Below are 20,448 nucleotides of genomic sequence, written 5' to 3' on the forward strand. Positions count from 1 at the left end.
CAAGAGATTCATATTGGTGTATGAATGGATTATGAATGACTCATGTTAGGAGTGTAAGTTGCCACAACATCTCAAATTAGTGTTAGATACATATGTCTTGGTTATAAGTTTTGGAAACCTATTTAAGTCCACACACAATATCGTATCTGATACGATAAAACAAACGTTTCCAATACTTTCAAATACTTTCCAGATATGTTGTGGCAACCTAAAATTGTTTGCTGGGCACCACTGTCCGCCCGCCGCCGCCACTGTCCGCCCGCCGCCGCCACTGTCCGCCCGCTGCCACTGTCCACCACCGCCGCCAAAGCCGCCACGGTCCGCCCGCCGCCACTATCCGCCACAGCCGCCACTGTCCGCCCGCCGCCACTGTCCGCCCGCCGCCACTGTCCGCCCGCCGCCACTATCCGCCACCGCCGCCACTGTCCGCCCGCCGCCACTATCCGCCACCGCCGCCACTGTCCGCCCGCCGCCACTGTCCGCCCGCCGCCGCCACTGTCCGCCCGCCGCCGCCACTGTCCGCCCGCCGCCACTATCCGCCACCGCCGCCACTGTCCGCCACAGCCGCCACTCTCCGCCGTACAGCCTCCCCTCTCTCCGTTAGTAAATAATTATAATTGTTAGTAAATAATAAAAGAAATATAAATTATTAGATTTTTTTTTACCCTTAAATTGGTTTTAATATTTAAATTGAAAATAATAATATAATATAAAATATAATAAAAATAATATAATATAAAATATAATTTAATTTCAAGAAATTTAACTTTAAACACAAAGATGTGAAAAGGGTTCAGATTATTGGCTCAAACCTTTCATAAGAGATTCATATTGGTATATGAATGGATTATGAATGACTCATGTTAGGAGTGTAAAGTTGCCACAACATCTCAAATTAGTGTTAGATACATATGTCTTGGTTATAAGTTTTGGAAACCTATTTAAGTCCACACACAATATCGTATCTGATACGATAAAACAAACGTTTCCAATACTTTCAAATACTTTCCAGATATGTTGTGGCAACCTAAAATTGTTTGCTGGGTTCTTGATGCCTTAGACAAAAAGTGAAAAAACAGGTTAGGATAGGGCAAGAGTTGCTCAGGTACACCCTGGGTGGTGGGCCCTGGGGACCCCTGGGGGGAACGGACCACCACCCCACCCAGCCAGCAAGCCAGGTGCGCGCTGAGAGTGTCCTGACCAGACCACTTGAAAAGTTTTTTTACGAATCCGCCCCCGGGACCCGAGTCGGCATGGAAGTGCCCAACCGTTTCTGAAAATTTTATTCCCCATGTGTCTCCTTTTACACTATACTGATGTGTATATATGTATGTATGTATGTACTCACCTAATTGTGCTTGCGGGGGTTGAGCTCTGGCTCTTTCGTCCTGCCTCTCAACCGTCAATCAACAGGTGTACAGGTTCCTGAGCCTATTGGGCTGTATCATATCTACACTTGAAACTGTGTATGGAGTCAGCCTCCACCACATCACTTCCTAATGCATTCCATTTGTCAACCACTCTGACACTAAAAAAGTTCTTTCTAATATCTCTGTGGCTCATTTGGGCACTCAGTTTCCACCTGTCTCCCCTAGTGTGTGTGCTCCTTGTGTTAAACAGACCATCTGGAAGATCATTTACATATATATAAGAAACAGTATGGGTCCAAGGACTGACTCTTGCGGTACCCTACTTGGGACGTCTCGCTAATCTGATACCTCACCCCGCACAGTGACTTGCTGCCTTCTGTTGCTTAGGTACTCCCTTATCCAATGGAGTATCTTACCTTTTACTCCTGCCTGCACCTCCAGCTTGCGCACTAGTCTCTGGTGTGGCACTGTGTCAAAGGCTTTCTGGCAATCCAAAAATATGCAGTCTGCCCACCCCTGTATACACATATATACATGTATGTATATATATATATATATATATATATATATATATATATATATATATATATATATATATATATATATATATATATATATATATATATATATATATGTGTGTGTGTGTGTGTGTGTGTGTGTGTGTGTGTGTGTGTATTCCCAATCACGTTAAAAACTGCCTCTCTATCATCCAGTTTAAGAGAAAAAACAACTAAGTACTACATAATCAACTCCTTGTAAGTAGACAAATATGTATGTATGTAATCGGAGGAAGGCGGGTATCGTGCGCTCCGTTAAAATCGTGACATTAACTGGGATTTCTTAGGACTACAGCCATGGATTACTGATTACAGACATCATAAAGTGCATAGTGACCCGCTGGAAAATTGAAAACAGTCATTAACAATGGAACTTTGTGTTAAATAGAAAATAGACGGGAGACCACGTAGAAGCCAGTGCACGAGGCTTTGTGTACATGCGTGTATGATGAAAAAAATAGTGAACAGTGATTCATGGAACAGTGAAGTGGAACGGGTATCACAACAACATATAAGTTGGAAGTGTAGGAAAATCGTGCATAGAATATTATAAATATAGAATACTAGATATATAGAATAGTGGCAAGAGGCGTCATCAGCAAGGCTGTGTTTACACAAGCCACGAGGCCTACCCCAGGGCAGTCCCACAGGGATAAAATACGGAAAATATATAGTGTAATATGGAAATGTGGATCTAGGAATTAGTAATAAAGTGAGTGAGTACCATTGCGAGCCGGAAATTAGGCGGAAAATTCCTTGTAAGAATACAAACAAAGAATAAATCAGTGTTATAAATCGAGTAACTGGAAACTGGTGACATCAACCTGAGACAACAAGAGGTCAATTGTACCGCACCGGGGACCATCTTCGCTACCATACGCTAAGTACCTGCCATAAAGTTTGAAAATAACATACATAATATTACAAATATTTGGTATACATATAATATTATAAATATTAAATATATAAATATATACATATACTTTTATAAAGAGTTAAAAGGACTGACATCAACAAGTGACCCATACAGTGAAGCACAAATACAATACATCAGACAATGGAGAGGTATGGCGAGTGTTCAGGAGTACTGGGAAAACGTAATGTAGGCGTCAAGTGTTGCATCTGTAACATAAGATTTCATCTGGGCTGTACAGAATTATCTCCAGGATGCATAAAAAAGGCAAGGAATTTACTGGGTTACCTTGAGGTTACCTTGAGGTGCTTCCGGGGCTTAGCGTCCCCGCGGCCCAGTCGTCGACCAGACCTCCTGGTTGCTGGACTGATCAACCAGGCTGTTGGACGTGGCTGCTCGCAGCCTGACGTATGAGTCACAGTATGAGGGTTTGCAAAGATGACAGATTAATGTTAGAGAACATAACTAAACTGATGAAAAACATTCCCGAGTCACAGAGATTATCATTCACCAAGCTACCAGTGATATATATGCGGACTGGGAAAAGACAACATTGGATAACGACCAAAACTCAGGAACAGATAGTTTACAGAACCGCAGCAGTAGTGTGGAGGAGGAGACTATTGTGGTACAAAATAACAGCAATATTGCAGAGCCAGGTAATATAAACGATGAGAGCAACAGTGAGACAGAGTGCATAAATGAAGGAATTGAGACGAAAAACGGAGATGGCTCCAATAAAGAGGTAGACAAGACAGTCACAGATATAAATACCTTGAAAAACGCAAAACCGGAACATATTTGCAAATTCTACGCTAAAGGAATATGCAAATATGGAAAATTAGGAGCAAAATGCAATTTTCTGCATCCTAGAAAATGCAGGAACATGTTGGCGAGGGGTACATGCCGTTTTGGAACAGGGTGTAGATTCTTCCACCCTAAATTATGTCACTTTTCAATTAGGGGAAAAAAATACTACAATCTTCACTGTCCGGAATTCCACGTGAGAGGTACACAGCATTATAGACGGGAAGATCAATATGACAGTACTGGAAATTTTTTAGAGGAAGGCAGAAAAAGAGTAGTAAATATAAGAGAGAGGAAAAGTCAGATGGAACCACTACAGGATTACAGAGGGGAAGGGAGATACCCACAAGACTGGAATACAAATTATCAACAAGCACACAGGTACTACACCACACAACACCCGTCCTACCACCAAAACTGGACGGATCACTTCTAAAACAACACACCCTGGACCGGGGTAGAGCGGGGGGAGAACTACCAAAGCCCACCAGAAGTGACACGCAATGTGGGAAATCATTCATATTTGCAAACATACAAGGCTTGAAATCAAAATCAAGAAATAAAGTTAAGATCATAAATTACCTCCTAATAGAATCGAACTCAATATTTGGTGCATTTACAAAAATCCACACAAAAGACCACATGGATAGTGAAATCTGGATTCCGAATTATAATCTATATAGATGTGACAGAGTAATTAGGTCAAGTGGAGGAGTAGGTCTGTATATTAAAGAGGAGCTGGCATGCACAGAGCTCCTGAACTCGTCCAATGAGGTGGTAGAGGTACTTGGAATCAAGGTCGAAAATATGAATCTAGTTATTATTTTATTATACAAACCGCCAGATGCAACAATTGAGGAATTCACTGAACAGATCCACAAAATAGAGAATATCCTTGATAACCTAGCAAACCCAGTACCAGATATCATCTTCCTTGGAGACTTCAATCTACCCAGTTTAAAATGGAGAATAGTAAACAATAACATCATAGCAGGAAGTCAACCTGGAAATAACCAACCACAGGTCAGAGAACTACTGAGATTCTGTGACAAATTCTCGCTCAGTCAGCAGATTACAGAACCAACTAGGAACGAAAACACGCTGGACCTGATATTCACGAACAATGAGGAGCTAATCAGAGACATTACTTTCTCAGACACTACGTACTCGGACCACAAGCTCATTGAAGTGCAAACTATCATTAATAACGGTAGTAGGCCCAAGAGAAACAACAAGCGTGAAGGGCTATTCAATAAATTCAATTTTAATAATAAGAGGATAGGCTGGGAGAAAATAAACAGGGAACTTACAAACATTCAATGGGAAAATGTTCTAAGAAATAAAAATCGTACACAGGGAACAGAAAAACTGACTTTTGAAGCATATGAAGTCAGTCTGAAACATGTTCCTTTGAGGAAAGCCAGAAAGAGGTCCAATGTAGAAAGAGAACACAGACGACATTACAAAAGGAGGAAGAAATTAACGGAAATGCTTAAGCAGACACTACTCCCCATACAAAGAAGAAATAATTTAAATGGGGAGATTGAAGAAATTGAACAGAGACTGAAGCATTCCTATCAGACTGAAGAAAGGCAACTAGAACAGAAAGCAATTCAAGAAATAAAGAAAAACCCAAAATATTTCTTCACATATGCTAAATCAAAAGCGAAAACCACTGCCAGTATTGGACCTATTCGTATTAGTGAAGGTTCATACACTGAGGATGACAAAGAAATTCGTGAAATCCTAAAAAAGCAGTATGAAGACATGTTTAGCACTCCGATACTCAGCATGAAAGTGGAAGATTCGGACAATTTCTATATGAATGGTACTCAAACACCTGTAAATATAACTGATATCAACACGAGCGTGGCAGATTTTGAAAGAGAAATTGACAATATGCCCATGCACTCAGCCCCGGGTCCAGACTCATGGAATTCAATATTTATAAAGAAATGCAAAGTGCCAGTAGCACAGGCACTCAGTATAGTGTGGAGGAAGAGCTTGGACACAGGGGAGATACCAGATGCGCTTAAAGCAGCAGACATTGCCCCTCTACACAAGGGTGGTAGCAAAGCATTGGCAAAGAATTATAGACCAGTTGCACTAACGTCCCACATAATAAAAGTATTTGAAAGAGTGATCAGAATTCAGGTCACTAGATTCATGGAAACCAATGACCTCCACAATCCAGGCCAACATGGATTTAGAGCAGGAAGATCATGCCTCTCACAGCTACTTGACCACTATGACAAAATCACTGAGGCATTAGAGGAAAAACATAATGCAGATGTCGTATACACAGATTTTGCAAAGGCATTCGACAAATGTGACCATGGAGTGATTGCACACAAAATGAGGTCAATGGGTATAACTGGTAAAGTAGGACGCTGGATACTAAATTTCCTGTCGAACAGAACACAAAGAGTAACAGTCAATCAACTAAAATTGAGTCCGAGCGCAGTTAAAAGCTCTGTACCTCAAGGTGCAGTCCTTGCACCACTGCTGTTCCTTATTCTCATATATTAGATATAGACAAAACACAAGTCACAGCTTCGTGTCTTCCTTTGCAGATGATACAAAAATCAGCATGAAAATTACCTCTGCTGAAGACAATGATAAACTACAAACAGATATTAACAAAGTTTTCGATTGGGCAGCAGAAAATAACATGATGTTTAACGGTGATAAATTCCAGGTACTCAGATACGGCAAAAATGAGGATCTTAAACATAATACAGGGTACAAAACACAATCGAATCTGCCCATAGAAGGAAAACAGCATGTCAAGGATTTGGGAATAATGATGTCCGACGACCTAACGTTTAGGGAGCATAACCAAGCAAGTATTGCGTCAGCCAGAAAAATGATAGGATGGATTACGAGAACCTTCAAGTCCAGAGATCCCATCACAATGGTTGTACTCTTCAAATCATTCGTGTTGTCCCGTCTTGAGTACTGCTCAGTACTCACTTTCCCCCTTCAGAGCAGGAGAGATTGCTGAAATTGAGGGAATACAGAGAACATATACGGCACGCATAGACGAGATAAAGCACCTAAATTATTGGAATCGTCTCAAAGCCCTCCAAATGTACTCACTCGAAAGGAGACGAGAGAGATACCAAATAATATACACATGGAAAATACTGGAGGGACAGGTCCCAAATCTGCACAGTAAAATAACAACGTACTGGAGTGAACGACATGGAAGAAAATGCAGAATGGAACCAGTGAAGAGCAGAGGTGCCATGGGCACAGAGAACACTGTATGAACATCAAAGGTCGACGGTTGTTCAACGTCCTACCAGCGAGCATCAGAAATATTACAGGAACAACCGTGGACATCTTCAAGAGGAAACTAGATTGTTTCCTTCAAGGAGTGCCGGACCAACCGGGCAGTGGTGGGTATGTGGGCCTGCGGGCCGCTCCAAGCAACAGCCTGGTGGACCAAACTCTCACAAGTCAAGTCTGGCCCCGAGCCGGGCTTGGGGAGTAGAAGAACTCCCAGAACCCCATCAACCAGGTATCAACCAGGTACTCACCTAGTTGTCTTTGCGGGGGTTGAGCTCTGGGTCTTTGGTTCCGCCTCTCAACTGTCAATCAACTGGTGTACAGATTCCTGAGCCTATTGGGCTCTACCATATCTACATTTGAAACTGTGTATGGAGTCACCCTCCACCATATCACATGTATGTATGTATGTATGTATGTATGTATGTATGTATGTATGTATGTATGTATGTATGTATGTATGTATGTATGTATGTATGTATGTATGTCTGTATGTATGTATGTATGCATGCATACATACATACATACACACGGGTGTGCCACCCGTGTTAAATAATCCATCCTTGTCCACCCTGTCAATTCCCCTGAGAATTTTGTATTTGGTGATCATGTCTTCCCTAGCTCTTCTGTCTTCCAGCAACGTGAGGTGCAGGTCACGTAGTCTGTCCTCATAACTCATGCCTCTTAGTTCTGGGACTAACCTAGTGGCATACCTTTGAACTTTTTCCAGCTTCGTATGTATGTTTGTATGTATGTATGTATGTATGTATGTATGTATGTATGTATGTATGTATGTATGTATGTATGTATGTATGTATGTATGTATGTATGTATGTATGTATGTATGTTGTGACGGTAAAGCGTTGGTGTTCGGCTGTTTCAAAAGCTAGGGGCAGGGCCTCGTCACATAAACAAAAAAAAAGAGAAAAGTTGGTCCTTTCGTCTGTGGTAAGGTAATGGGAAGACACACAAAACACAAGTATATAAACAATGAAATTTTAATTATTCTAGAAAACAAGACATGAATAAAGGCAATCTCATAAAAAATATGCAGGACAAGTCAACAAACAAAATAACATGAATAATCACTGGCAAATGAAAAGTTATGCTAAGACAAGTAAGTTACAGTGATAGCAAAATAAAATATGAGTGCTGGAATACTGGCTTCGAGCTGCCACCTCCCTTAGTACACGAAAGCCAAGGCTTAGTCTACCAGCGAGAGATGTCAACTGCATGGAGCACTGAGATATTCTGACGAGACTAGCGCACTGCAACCCAGACGTCGACTTGTGGTGGTGGCGGAGGGCAGGGTCGACGAGACACCAGCCAATCAGCAACAGGCAGGCAGAGGATGAGCAGTTAGCTGGTTACGGCGGTGGCCAGGTGTGCTGGGTACGATTTGCTCTCTGGGCAAAACGTTTGGGGATACTTGGTGAACGTATCTTCTATATTGACGTAATTATGTAGGGAAGAGCAGGCCCAATCTCTCTTGAAAGAGATTATCGTCACAACTCTCCCCCGAAGCCTTCGGTTCTGGAAGAAGTTACGTCTTCATGTGGTGGAATAATAGTTGGAGTTGCTTCTACTTCATAGACTCTGGAGAGGGCGTCGGCTATGATGTTGTCAGAACCCTTGATATAGCGGATCTCCAGGTTGAAATCTTGCAGATATAAAGCCCATCGTAGAAGACGCTGGTTAGTGAATTGGGCTTGATGTAAGAAGCGGAGAGGATTGTGGTCTGAGAAGATGGTGGTAGACCTGGCACCTTGTAGGTATGGAGCAAAGTGCTGGAGATTCAGGACGATGGAGAGTAGCTCCTTTTCAATAGTGCTGTAGTTCCTCTGGTGGGGTTTCAACTTGTAGCTGTAGTAGCTGACAGGTAGAACCTCCTCGCCTCGTTGCTGCATCAGGACACCACCGATGCCGGTACCACTGGCGTCGACATGAAGGACGAAAGGCTTGGTGATATCTGGCGAGGCGAGAATGGGATTAGAACAGAGGAGGAATTTGAGTTGTTCGAAAGCAACGGTTTGCTGCATGGTCCAATTATACTGTTGCTTGGGACTGGTTAAAATAATTAGTGGTGTTGCTACCTTACCTTGGGGTTTTGGCACCAAGATACAGGGTGAGGCCCAGGGGGACTCACAAGGGGTAGCCAGTCCATGATCCAAGAGGTACTGCACCTCAGCACGCATGACTTCCTTCTTGCTAGGGCTGATTCGGTAGAAGGGTTGACGAATCGGCCGGGTGTCAGGGAGCAGTTGGATGTCGTGCTGGGTAACATTACACTCTTGGGGGTCATCTCGGAACAACTCTTGATGTTCTTTGAAGATCTTGACGAGAGGTGCACTATGATTGTCCTGAAAATAGTTGGGAAGATCAGTTAGGATTTCCGAATTAGAAAGCGCCGACTCCTTGTCAGTGCTTTCGGGAGGAGAAGCAGGGAAAGTCTCACTGTGGATGTATGGCTCTTTAAATGAAGAGTAAGTTATCATGACAGTGGGAGGAGTACCGTTATATAGCTTCAGGAGGTTGACGTGGCACAACTGGGTCTTCCGCCGCCTATCTAGAGTCTCTAAAACGTAGTTATGGTTGTTTCTGCAGTCCTTGATGCTGTAGGGTCCTGAAAACCTGTTTTGTAAAGGAGAACCTGGGATGGGGAAATAAGCAAGTACGAAGTCTCCCGGTTTAAATTTCCTTACTTTGCTGGTCTGGTCGTAATGAGTCTTCATCCTCTCCTGTGCTTTCAATAGATTATTTTGGGCAAAACTGTGGACCCTCTCTAGAATGTGTTGTAGGTTTTGAAGAAACTGGGGCACATTCTGATGCTCACTGAAGGTGGCATCACGTAGAGAGTCTTTGAAAACCTTGAGAGGAGTACGGCACTTACGTCCGTAGAGCATCTCATATGGAGATACTCCTAGGGACTCATTGGGAAGACTTCTATAGATACACATTATAAGGTCAATATGCTTATCCCAATCCTTAGAGGTTTCATTACAAAACTTCTTCAGGAGTGCTTAAATAGTCTGATGACTACGCTCAAGAGAAACCTGTGAAGCAGGATGATAGGGGCTGGACAATACCTGTTTGATGTTGAACTCCTCCAGTGTCCTCTTGAAGAGATCACTGGTGAAGTTGGTGCCACAGTCGCTCTGAACCTCCCTTGGAAATCCATACTGGGTGAAGATCTTCAATAAGTGTTTCACAACCGTAGCAGCCGTAATGTTCTTTACTGGAACTGCTATGGGGAATCTGGTGGTAGGACACAGGATGGTTAAGGTATAGGCGTTACCTGAACTGGTCCGAGGTAAAGGACCAACACAGTCTATAATACGTCTGTGGAAAGGTTCCGCAGGCACCTGTATGGGAGTCAGTGGTGCTCTGGGAATAGAGATGTTCGGTTTACCTGCCATCTGACATGTATGACACTGTTTGACGCTATTTACCATACCTGGCCAGTAGTAGTCTTGACGGATTCCATGGTAAGTCTTGTTAAATCCGTAGTGGGAGAGTGCTCCGTGGGCCAGGTGTAGAATAGTGGGCCGCAGGCTGGCAGGAATCACTAGTTGTTCGACGTTGGCCCAATCGTCCTCCTCCTTCAGTTTACTGGGTCTATATCTGCGGTAGAGCAACTCGTTCTCTAGGAAGAACCCAGGAATACTGTCAGGTTGAGTCTCAGCCTGGAAAAATAATGGTGTCAAGGTAAGATCTTCCCTCTGTAACTTACGGAACTCCAACTTGGTCAGATTCGGGGGTAGTTTCAGAGGGTCTTGAGGGACAGCGGTAGCAGTAGAGTCAGCTGGCTGTGGTCGTGCAGCTTGTGCACGGGTGGTCACTAAAACCGGACGAGAAACTTCATCACTCTCTTGAACCTTTGCTGGAACATACTCAAAAATGGGATTATCCATCACAGAGGTACACACCTGGGGTTTGTCCATGACGATCAGGTTGGTAGGTTGCAGGTCTTCTGCCAAGTCGTTGCCCAGGAGAAGTTGCACTCCTGGCATGGGAAAAGGCTTTTCCCTGATGGCGACTTGGACTTCTCCGGTCACGAAGGGACAATCTAGGTTGACTCTGGCGAGAGGATAAGGAGTGGTAGCAGTGAGGTCAGTGATGAAGACAGTTTCTCCGGTGTAGGCGATGTTGGGCACAGCCGACTTCAAAATAATCGATTGAAGAGCCGCTGTGTCCCTCAAGATCTTCAGTTTGAAACGTCCCTCCGGATTTGAACCGTTGGCAGAGACAGTTCCAGTATACAGGTGTTTACTGAGAAGAGAAAGATCATTAACATGAACACCAACATTCATCACAGGCTTACCGGACTTAGGAGGAGTCTGTTTGGGTTTTGGCGTTTCGGTGGTTCCTTTGTATTGAGACTTACCACATTTATCTATGGTATGTCCATAGAGTCTACAATACTTACAGTACAATTGCGAGCCAGCTTGATCGGTACTCACTTTCTCGTAACTGTACCACGACTTCTTACTGGAAGATGGTTCTGGTGTCAGCCGGTGGATGAGGCTGTAAGTGTCAGCCGACTTAGCACACTTTAGGTAGTCGGTTTCTTCTTTATCTGCTAAATATAGACGGACAGGAGGCGGCACACGCCTCAAGAATTCTTCAACTAGCATGAGGTTGACGAGTTCTGCAAAGGTAGAGACATGTGCTGCTTCCAGCCATTTCATAAAATATCTCCTTTTGGTATTAGCAAACTCGAGAAAGGTAGTGGTACTTGCCTTCAGGTGGTCACGGAATTTCCTTCGATAACTTTCGGTGGAGAGAAGGTAGGCGTCCAACACTGCTTGTTTCAGAGTCTGGTAGTCATTCTCAGACGCCAAAGTACTGAGTGTAACTGCAGCTCTACCTGTAAGATGTACTCTGAGAAGGGTTTCCCATTGGTCGGCAGGCCAACTAAGTTGATTAGCAAGGGTTTCAAAGGTGGTGAAAAACACATCAACTTCTGTTTCTACGAATGGTGGCATTAACTTACTTGCATGTGATATATTGAAACTGACGGGAAGATTGGCGGTAGCTTGCTGGCGTTGAGCGAGGTGTGAAGTTTCCAACGCGAATTCTCGTTGACGACATTCCATAGCCAGAGTTGCTTGTTGTTTGTCATGTTCGTGTTGCATCTCCAATTGGCGTTGTTTTGTTTCAAGCTGTACTCGTTCCCGCTCACGGAGTATTGCAACCTCACGTTCTTGTTCTTCTTTCCTCAAGGCAGCTTCACGTTCCTTGAGGGCGATTTCACGTTCTTGTTCTTCCTTTCTTATGGCAGCTTCACGTTCCTTGAGGGCGATTTCACGTTCTTTTTCTTCCTTTCGTATGGCAGCTGCTTCCCTTTGTTGCTCGAGGGCTTCTCTGCGCTGCTCGCGTTCGATCTTGGCCAGCTCTAGTTTGAGTTTCATCGTTGTCAAATCAGTTTTATCTGCAATAAAGTAAGTTTCGTGAGTTTCAGAGTCTATCTTACTTTCCTCTAAGAGATGATCCAGTAACAGGTTATGTATTTCATTTTTGTTGGCTTGGTAGGGAACTTGTAGTTGATACTCATGTGCAAGAGTTTGTAATTCAGTCCTCTTGGCATGACTTAAGGTCCCTATTGCACCTGCTGGATCTGCACGGAAAGCTTGGAGACGAAACATGGTGAAATTAGCAAATAAATGCACAACGAATATACTGTTGTGGTATGGTGAATGTCAGAAACAGGATAACGTGGCAACTGGTACCTATCCTGTGGAATCGTTAACAATTAATGTTAATTTCAAGATGATAAATGATTAATAAATCAAGGTCGCAGGAAATCTTGTACCCGGTACTCATGTAAGAGGATAAGGGCAAGAAAATCCTACTAAACAAGCGAAACTGAGTTTCTAAAACAAATGAAACAGTTAATTACCTCAAAAGTAAAATTGGTATTCCAAGAATGTAGGCATACCTTGCCGAGTCTCTATAGGACACAAGCAAGTTTTTCCCACTGAAATAAATATGATACTTACAGAATTAGCGAACTTTTGTGCTCTGAAAAAGAAGGCTAATTCCCTACCAATGTAAATATCATCATCTCTGACCGACGTGTAGGGGTGCGAGGTGTCAACTGGTGACGAGAACTGCTGCTGAGGTCCCAATTCAGCAACTAAAGTTCGTGCGAGAGGAACTATGGCCCTCTTTATCCTCCTACTGTCAGATTGCAGAAGATTAGGTGCACTTGACCCGGGGACAGACCACAGTACCAGGGTACCAATATGATGATCTGCCGAAAATATGAGAAATATCCTAGGGACAAAAGATGGTAAACACGAGTAATAACACGGAGGGAGAGATGACCAATTAAGAGAATGACTGAGCCCTACAGTCACCACGTAATCCAAAGTTGTCTCACCTTCACCATATGCTACTCTCGGAATGCACAATACACACAGCACCATATGAAAATAAAATTGAATATTAAAAATAGTGAAAAGCTACGTTACCAAAGCCAAATACGCTTACCATAAATTTACTACTTGGCACCAGTACCTGAGTGAAGCTCCTAGGACAGGCCCCCACGTTATGTGACGGTAAAGCGTTGGTGTTCGGCTGTTTCAAAAGCTAGGGGCAGGGCCTCGTCACATAAACAAAAAAAAAAGAGAAAAGTTGGTCCTTTCGTCTGCGGTAAGGTAATGGGAAGACACACAAAACACAAGTATATAAACAATGAAATTTTAATTACTCTAGAAAACAAGACATTAATAAAAGCAATCTCATAAAAATATGCAGGACAAGTCAACAAACAAAATAACATGAATAATCACTGGCAAATGAAAAGTTACGCTAAGACAAGTAAGTTACAGTGATAGCAAAATAAAATATGAGTGCTGGAATACTGGCTTCGAGCTGCCACCTCCCTTAGTACACGAAAGCCAAGGCTTAGTCTACCAGCGAGAGATGTCAACTGCATGGAGCACTGAGATATTCTGACGAGACTGGCGCACTGCAGCCCAGACGTCGACTTGTGGTGGTGGCGGAGGGCAGGGTCGACGAGACACCAGCCAATCAGCAACAGGCAGGCAGAGGATGAGCAGTTAGCTGGTTACGGCGGTGGCCAGGTGTGCTGGGTACGATTTGCTCTCTGGGCAAAACGTTTGGCGATACTTGGTGAACGTATCTTCTATATTGACGTAATTATGTAGGGAAGAGCAGGCTCAATCTCTCTTGAAAGAGATTATCGTCACAATGTATGTATGTATGTATGTGAGTATGTATTCCCAATCACTTTAAAACTCCCCCTCTATCATCCAGTTTAAGAGAAAAGCAACTAAATACTACATAATCAACTCCTTGTAACTTACCTTATCTCCCAAATGTCAACATATGTCAGTTAAGTTCATGCTGTTGATCTCAATTAGTCATAAGTCTTAGTTTTTAAGGTTTCTCCCAGATCTTGCCCAAAACGCTGTGCGTATTAGTGCTTTAGGCATAGTATATACTTGTTCTTTCTTGAAATCCAACATTCTACTTGTAACTCCCAACCACTCCCAACACCACCACCACTCCCAACACCACCACCACTCCCAACACCACCACCACTCCCAACACCACAACCACTCCCAACACCACCACCACTCCCAACACCACCACCACTCCCAACATTCCAACCACTCCCAACACCACCACCACTCCCAACACCACCACCACTCCCAACACCACCACCACTCCCAACACCACCACCACTCCCAACACCACCAACACTCCCAACACCACCACCACTCCCAACACCACCACCACTCCCAACACCACCACCACTCCCAACACCACCAACACTCCCAACACCACCACCACTCCCAACACCACCAACACTCCCAACACCACCACCACTCCCAACACCACCACCACTCCCAACACCACCACCACTCCCAACACCACCAACACTCCCAACACCACCACCACTCCCAACACCACCAACACTCCCAACACCACCACCACTCCCAACACCAACACCCCGTGGGAAGTAGTGGAATTTATATCAATCCTTGAGCTGTAGTTTACTCCCATACCCATCTTGTGGGAGGTAGTGGGCCCCATTCTTATCCTGTGGGTGGTAGTGGACCCCATTCTTATCCTGTGGGTGGTAGTGAACCCCATTCTTATCCTGTGGGTGGTAGTGAACCCCATTCTTATCCTGTGGGTGGTAGTGGACCCCATTCTTATCCTGTGCGTGGTAGTGGACCCCCATACACATCCTGTGTGATGGTAGTGGACCCCATACCCATCTTGTGGGTAGTAGTGGACCTCATATTCCATCCTGTGTGTGGTAGTGAATCCTATACCCATCCTGTGGGCGGTAGTGGACCCTATACTCACCCTGAAAGTGGTAATGGATCCAATACGTATCCTGTGGGTGGTAGTGGACCCCATACCCATCCTGTGGGTGGTAGTGGACCCCATACCCATCCTTTGGGGTGGCAGTGGGCCCCCCTGCATACCCATCCTATATGGGTGATAGCTAATGGACCCCCATACCCATCCTGTGGGTGGTAGTGGGCCCCCTTGTATACCCATCCTATGGGTGGTAGCTAATGGACCCCATACCCATCCTGTGAGTGGTAGTGATCCCAGACCCATCCTGTAGGCAGTAGTGTACCCCATACCCATCCTGTGGGCGGGAATGAATCCTATAACCATCCTGTGGGCGGTAATGGACCACATAATAATTCTGTGGATGGTAGTAGACCACATACACATCCTGCGGGTTGTAGGGGATCCCATACCTATCCAAAAGGTGATAGTGGACCCCATACGTGTCCAAAAGGTCGTTGATGGCCCAATACGAATTCTTTTAGGTGGTATAGTGGATCCCATAAGCATCGTGTGACTTGTTTTGGACCCTATATCCATCCTGTTTTCAGTAGTATTACTCTATTACTCTCTCATCTATCCTTATCTCAATTATGGTATTTGTGTTTGGGGTTCTACTACCCAAAACCATCTACGTCCTCTAATTACTCAACACAAAGCTGCTATTAGAATAAGATCTGACTCTGGCCCCAGACAGCACTCAGCACCCTTACTCAAATCTTTGAACATGTTAGATATTAAGTCACTGCACATCCTCTCATGTGTACTCTATATATTTAAGACTCAGAACTATAATGTCAATCCTGACCTTAACAGTTTCCTAGAAGGTTGTAACAGACCCCATGGGCACCACACCAGAAACAAATACCTATTTGATATTCCAAGAGCACGGCTTAACCAAACTAGAATTCTCTACAAATCAAGGGACCCAGAATGTGGAATGATCTTCCCAATAATGTCAAAGGCAGTACCTCTCTCAACCAGTTTAAGAGAAAAACTAAGTACTAGCTAATAAACTCCATGTAACCTACCTTACCCCCTAAATGTCAACTTATGTCTTGCTATTTTCAAACAATACTGTTTGTTGACCAAGTTGTATAATTGCTGATTTCTGCCACGTTCCCCCCCCCCCCCCTTTTTTCCTTATTTCAACACAATTTATACTGTAATCTCAGTTAGTATTAATCTCTAGGTTCAGGGTTTTTTCTCCCCACACCTTGCCTGAAACACTGTATTAGTTACCTTAGGTATTATATGTACTAACTCTTTCTATAAATCCAACATTATGTTTGTAACTCATCTTCTGTGTATGTATTTTTACCTGAATAAACATTTTGATTTTTATTTGATTTTAGTGTACCCCATAGACATTTCAATGCAACATCGTTTTCTGTGGACGTTCCTACAGTCCATTCTCTTTCTACTTTTTCAGAGATTTTCAAAGCATACACTATTGTATATAATGTTGATTTGGGAAGCACCGTTATTATATGTAATAACTGTTTATTTATTTATTTATTTATTTATTTATTTATTTATATAAGGGAAGGCACATTGGGATTGTGAGGATACATAGCATATTGATTACATTCATGTAACGCCACTAGCGCGCGCAGCGTTTCGGGCAGGTCCTTAATCTGACAGAAAATTTTCAGTTGGTAAATAGCAAAATTTATAAAATGATAACAAGTACACTGCATGAAAAAAATGAGATGAGAGAGATTTGAATGTATATTAAAGCGCATATGTAGTTTTAATTAGTTTAGTTCATTTATTATGCACCCCATACCCATCTTGTGGGCGGTAGTGGAAAGGGTTACAGATCGAGGCACATAATGGGCTCAGGGACTGAACCCCACAATTCATTTAGCTAAGAAAGTTACAATCTTGATGAGCTAGTTACAATATTTAATATAAGTCGTCACATCAACAATGGATTCGAGATCGACCTCAAGTACAGGTTCTAAATTAAGCAACTGACATATGTGGAGAGCTAGTGTCAAAATTTATATGTTTGTCCTGCACACCGCCCCCCATCCAGTGGGCAGCGGTGGATAGGTTACAATCACTCAGTTATTATCTACAGTTAGCAAACTGGGGATATTTGGCTAAAATTTCTGGTAGCAGATCATTTTGAATGAAATATTTACACATCGCTGGAACATTGGCAGATGGATTGCATTGTATTATAGTTTGTGGTGTTGGTTGGTGGTGTTGTCGTCGTGTTCCTCCTTTACGGACAACCCAACCCACAACTCAGTAGAGTGCTTATACCTCACTAGGAGATCACCCTTGGCGTTTCTGGCTCTTGGAGAGGGGCTCAACGTCACACATTTAGGGGATGCGGCTCCAACACTTAGCCTCGTTGTCACGTGCACACACCCACTCGAGCCGCTGTGACTCCCCACTCTCTCCTTAGGTGATATGATCTCCTCAATCCCCTTTTGACTTATTAGTATTACCTTCTACCCTGTTCACAGCAGTGGTTCTTGGTTCTTTCTTTCTCTCTCTCTTCTTCTGTACTATTTCATGGGAAGCCTCACTAGGACAAGGTCGAATACCAGCAAATTTGAATACATTTACTGGACAGAGCACATACACAATACATATACACATATAACAATAATGAATCCTATACTCTATACTATTACAATCAGGTTGCACTCCAACATCATCAGAACTCTATCATCAGCCTATCAAGTGGTATCCTATCTCCTGGTTCACCACCTGATACTATCAACCTCCTCAAATTGATCAAGTCTACATACACTGTTGCACCATCAGCAAGAGAATATATATATATATATATATATATATATATATATATATATATATATATATATATATATATATATATATATATATATATATATATATATATGTATCTATAAATGTGTACAAAGAAAATCAGCAAGTGAATGCAATAACATATATCAGTATAAATGTTCCTTGATTCGCAACAATGATCAATCGATCACTCTATCAGTCCTAGAACACATACATCTGTAGGTAATCCAGCCTACGACTGTAACTCTAAACTTCAATATAAATCACTCCTTGACATAAGAATGCAAATAGTCACTCACCTCTCACTGCGTCTTGCACGCTAATGACAACCAAACACTATCAACTCCCTACAAGTAATCCACCAGAACTTCCCTTCCACCTCTGGAAGTTCACTACCCTGATCTCTTCAGGTTCTTCCAGGCTTCACTACCAGGATCCTCTGCAGCTCCTCCAGGCTGCTACCATGAAGTTTCCTTGAGCAACTACGGTGCTTCACCCTTCTGCTAGGTTCCTCCACAGCTCTCTTGGCTGCTACACCATGAAGTTTCCTCGAGCAATTATGGTGCTTCACCACCTCTACAGAAGCATGTGACACTCCTCTTCACTGCTTCTCCTCACAGCTCGAGGTCCTCGCCTCCACTACCTTGGAGTCTCATAAACTACTTCATCTGTGCTGGCTTCGAAGTTCTCAGCAACTTCTTCCCCAAAGACAAACCTGCAACCCATCTACACTCCAATAAAAATGTTTCCCCTTCAACACATAAACAAAAATAATCACACAATATGTTTGCCTCAAACCTCTATCTGTCCTCTACATACAGTGAGAGTGGACTCCCCTGTTTTGGGTGGGTCCATACTCCACCTCGCCCGGCGGCGGTCCTCACTCGCTGGGAGGGTCTTCCACCGTCAGGAGCTGAGCTCCCTCAGTTACCTGCCAGCGCTCAGAGGGGATGGACGTCGCTCCGTGTTCCTCCCTCTCCACTCTCTTATTTTAGGCTTTCTGCCTCACCAAAACATGTCTAACTTATCAATAAACATTGTTACTGTCGCTGGGCACACGACCAACTACAAGCAATCACTATGAATTGGCGTATATCATGCTTACCACAGATTGTCTGGTCGAGGGCGCTCCTCCCTCTGACGAAGCTCGGTCAGGGCGATTCCACGGCCCACAATAATGCCTTTGGGCGGTTTAATAAACACTCCTCGTCGCCCACGACTTGAGACCACACGTCCCCAGCTCGATTCCACAGCTGGTACGTCTGCACACTTCTCTTCTCTTCGAGATATTTCACTAGGGGTTCCTTTCTGGCGGGAGCTCAACGGAGCGCAGCTTTCCCCCTGCGATGTCTGGCCTCAAGTAAGGTCAAAGCCTCCAGAAGCGAGCCTCGCGCCTCCAGTAAAATGTCCACATCTCCTAGCCAGTCATTTATCTGTTTTCTTATTCACTGCCCATAATCTTAAATTGTTCATCATATCCAACCAGCTATTTTACATATGTGTTATCACCTCAATATTTGCTAGACCTTCTAATCAGGTCAGGCTTGGTGAATAACTCTCAAGGAGGGAGACTCGTTTCTCCTGCAGGCTGAGATCATAACACTCCCCTCCCCTTATTTTTGAGAGTTATTCCAGTGGCAAAGCTCGGGATAATACATCCGCCACCACACTGTCTCGTTCTTCACCCGATATACTCCTTTAGGAGTCTACAATTAGTTCGTTGCACCTTGCAACATCTGGCTCACAACTCTCCAGAAACATGATCTTCTCATAAACGATCTGACCTCTCTGGCACCTCTTGGCTAGGCTGTCCTCCTTGGACGCCTGCACTCCATTGGTCCACTCTACTTACTGTCTCCACCCTCCGTTTCCTCGTCTTCTTCTCTTCACGTCCAGAGTCAGACATCTACTGTCTGTACCTCCTCTGTCGTCTTCACACTTCCATCTACTGCCATTATACTTCCATCTCCTGTCATCATACTTCACTCCCTCGTCTTCACCGACGATCCTCCCTTTCGTCTCCTCATTTATCCGAGACCTCATCCTGTTTGACCTCCATCGAGTCTTCGGCTTTTTTCTATTCCTCCATGCTTGCATCATCATCCTCTTCCCACACTTCTCACTTCTATACCACTCCATTTCTTCTCCTTCAACTCTTCTTCGTTCCCTAAAAGTTTCTCCGAGCACTGTACTACATCTAACAGCACTCGACCTTACATGTCGCTTTACCTCTCCTAGTGTGCTTGTAAGCATCTCTCCACACATACTGTCTATTCTCCTTTCATTTTCTCGGCTATTACTCTTCTTCACTATCTTTTCTCCACGTTTTCTGTGAAACATGTCAACTCTTGACATCTCAAACAACTTAACTCCACTATCCATATGC

The sequence above is a fragment of the Procambarus clarkii genome, chromosome 57 (assembly GCF_040958095.1).
Source record: "Procambarus clarkii isolate CNS0578487 chromosome 57, FALCON_Pclarkii_2.0, whole genome shotgun sequence".
Classification (NCBI taxonomy): Eukaryota; Metazoa; Arthropoda; class Malacostraca; order Decapoda; family Cambaridae; genus Procambarus; species Procambarus clarkii.